The sequence below is a fragment of the Chrysochloris asiatica genome, unplaced genomic scaffold, assembly GCF_000296735.1.
Source record: "Chrysochloris asiatica unplaced genomic scaffold, ChrAsi1.0 scaffold00071, whole genome shotgun sequence".
NCBI classification, from domain to species: domain Eukaryota; kingdom Metazoa; phylum Chordata; class Mammalia; order Afrosoricida; family Chrysochloridae; genus Chrysochloris; species Chrysochloris asiatica.
In genome coordinates, this window is record NW_006408589.1 from 6,786,703 (window position 1) to 6,790,518 (window position 3,816).

Below are 3,816 nucleotides of genomic sequence, written 5' to 3' on the forward strand. Positions count from 1 at the left end.
TTCTTGTAAAGGTGTTGTAGTTTCCTATAGATTTTAGAAATTAGTCTCTTTTCTGATATGTCATTGCAAAAGATTTTTTTCCCATTCTCTGGGCTCCATGTTTACTCTTTTGGTGAAATCCTTTGATGCACATAAGTTTCTAATTTTTAGTATTTTCCAATCATCTATTTTGTCTTCTTTTGTTTGAGTTATTTTTGCAATGTTTGGTAGTCTGTGTGTGCACTGTATCAGAGCCCTTAAATTTGTCCCTATTTTTCATTGATGATCTTTATGATTCTGGGATTCACATTTAGGTCTTTCATCCTTGCTGAGTTGTTTTTTGTATATGGTCTGAGGTAAAGGTCTTGTTTGAATCTTTTGCATATCAATTTCCAGTTCTGCCAGCACCATCTGTTGAAGAGACTGAGTCTTCACCACTCAATGTATTTTGGCCATTTGTCAAAAATCAGTTGGCTGTATGTGAATGGGTTAATTTCTGGATTCTCAATTTTGTTCCATTGATCTATGTATCTTTCATTGTACCAGTGCCAGGCTGTTTTTACCACTATAGCCATGTAATAAATTTTGAAATCAGGGAGTGTGAGGCTTCCAACTTTGTTCTTTTTCTTAAGCAATGTTTGTTTATCCTGGGTCTCTTTCCTTTCCATATAAAGTTTGTAATTGATTTTTCCATTTCTCTAAAGAATGTCATTGGAATCTGGATTGGGATTGTGTTATATGTATAGATTGCTTTTGGTAGTATTGTCATTTTCACAATGTTAAGTCTTTTTCCAGTTGCATGGTATATTCTTCCAGTTTTGTAAGTCTCTTTTGGTTTCTTGTAATAGTGTTCTGTAGTTTTCTTTGTATAGGTCCTTTGTTTCTCTGGTTGCATTTATTCCTAAGTATTTCATCCTTTGAGTGGCTATTGTAAATGCTATTGCTTTCCTAATTTCCTTTTTAGTGCTGTCATTATTAGTATAAAGGAATCCAACTGATTTTTTTATGTTGATCTTGTACTCTACCACTTTGCTGAATCTTCCAATCAGTTCCAGTAGTTTTTTTTTTTTTTGTTGTTGTTGTTTTTTGCTGAGTCTTTGGAGTTTTCTAAGTATAGGACCATATCATTTACAAATAGAGAGAGTTTTACTTCCTCTTTGCCAATTTGGATGCCTTTAATTTCCCTCTCTGCCTTAGAGCTCTGGCTAAGACTTCCAGCACAATATTGAATAGGAGTGGTGATAAAAGTGCATCCTTGTCTGGTTCCTGTTTACAAAGGGAAGGCTTTCAGGTTCTCTCCATTGAGAGTAATGTTGGCTGTTGGTTTTGTATATATGCTCTTAATTATGATGAGGATTTTCCCTTCAATTCCTACTTACTAAAAACGACCAAAAAATGAGTGTGTCTGATATTCATAATCATATTATTTAATAACTGGTTCATATATTCACCAAATATTCACTGTATACCAATTATATGTCAGATATTAAACTAGGCACTGTAACCAAAATAAATAAATAAAATAGTCTATTTTATCCTGTAGTCTATCTGACTTCCTCACCACCTGGGTATCTGTTCCTATGTTTTTTCTTCTTTCACATTGTGATTGATTTGATCATAGACTGACCTCCCAGATCCTCTAAATTCGTTCTTATGGTTTTGTTCTGTTCTGGACTCTTCCATTTGTTGATTAAGTTCCGGATGGTGCTGCCATGTATGTCAATCTCTGGTCGTTGTCTGTTCTTGTTGGTTCTCAGTCCAAATAACTCCCTTTAGGATGTTTTGAAGTGTAGGGTTGGCTTTAGCAAAGTCCCTTAGCTACTGTTTATCTCTGGAAATGTTTTTATTACACCGTAGTATTTGATTGACAGCTTTGCTTGTAGATGATTCTTGGTTGGCAGTTTTTTTTTTTTTTTTCTTTCAGCATTTTATATATGTCTCCCCATTGCCTTCTTACCTGAATGGTTTTTGCTGAGAGATCAGAGCTTAATCTGATTTGCTTGCCTTTGTATGTAAAACTTCTGTTTTCCCTTGCTGCTTTCAGGATTTCTCCTTGTATGATTTTGGAGAGCTTGATTATTATTACATGTCTTGGTGATTTTCTTTTGGAGTTCTAACCTTCCTTGGGTTCATTGAGTTTCTTGCACACTTATCTTTTTGTTTTTCAGGATGTTAGGGAAAATTTCTTCCAGGAGCTCTTCAACTATCACTTCTGTGGACTTGTGGGATTCTTCCTGTTCTGGAATGCCAATAATTCTTAAGTTATTTCTCTTCATGTTGTCCAACATGAGTCTTAGCCTTTTCTTCAGATTTTTTAATCCCTTTTTTCTGCTTGCTCTTCTATCTTAGCAGTATCAAGAGATTTCTTTATCACCTTGCTAGTTCTGGCTTCCATCTCTTCGATACTACTCCTTTGCCCTTTCAGTGTATTGTCTGGTTGTGATATTTTATTATTAATCATTTGGACCTCAGTTTGAAGATTTTGAATTGTTTCCAATGATAAATCTATCTCATTTGGTTGTTCCTGTAGTGCTTTCCTGACTTCTTCCTTATTTTTATCAACACCTCTGGGGAGAATTTGGATGCACCTCATTATCACTTTCCTGAATACTTCTCAGTCATTTCCAAAGCATGCCCTCCTTCCAATGTGATGTCTATATCTATCTCCTGCTCATCTGTCCCAGTCATTCTATCTTTTTTCTGGACATGTGCTGATATGGTCATCTTGGACATCTTCAATAGTTAGCTGTGACCCAAATAATTAGATGAATGTGTGTTGATGTTTTATTATACTTTCTGATTGCCTCCAGGTGGATGTGATCAGGAGATTGGCTTCCCTTTTCACTCTTCTCATTACTTAACTTAGAGTAACAGTAACAGGCATTGGCTGCCTATTTGGTGTATATCAGTTGGTATTGGCTCTTTCCTGGATGGTGGGATTTTAAAGTGTGATTGTAGCTTGACTATACAACCACAATTGCTGTGTCTTCTTGGGTAATGTAGGAAGAAAAAGCCCCCTAAAGGTAAAAAAGGGACCAAAAAACAAAACAGCAACAGAAAAAAAACAAAACAATAACAACAACAAAAAAACCCCGATTGAATATTATAGTCTGTAATCACAGAAAAGAGAAAAGGAAAAAAAAAAATTCTAGCAAAATATGAGTATGACTTTAATGTCCCTCTCTTGGCTTCTTGCCTTCAAGGCCACCTGAGAAATTTCAAGATGTCACTGTTGGTCCTTATGATGTAACTCAGGATTTAATTTTCAGCCTGTTTCCTTTTAAATCTGTCTCTCTCCCACTCCACAACCCCCGTTCAGGCTTTTTTCCTAGTGATTAATGATCAGGGTTGACTGTATCCATTTTGTGATGCTGTTTGTTTATAAGCAGACGCTTTCCTTTTAAATTCTGCTGAGAAGATCTGTGCATATGTGTAGTAGAACTCTCCAGGGGTGGAGGGGTGTGTGTTCATTCATTCTGGCACTCCCCCTAGTCACCAGAATAGAGATGCACAAGCAGTGAGAGACCAATGAATAGATACAATAAAAAATAAAAAAAGAGAATGTCCACATTTTATTTCTGAGAATGGGTCAGGCATCCATGGTGGCTCTGATCATTTCACCTCCGTCTCACCCAAGATGGCTATTCTGGGAGCCACTGAGGCCAGCTGTTCAGAAAAAACCACAAATTTTCTTGCTTTTGCTATAAATTCTACTGACTAAGATTTCAAACTTTCTAAATATTCCTTTATATGTAGTTCAGAGTTCTGGGACTGTCCCCTGAACCTGCTTCATATGGTATTCTGTGTTATTAATGCCAGGGGTTTGCACTGGACTTC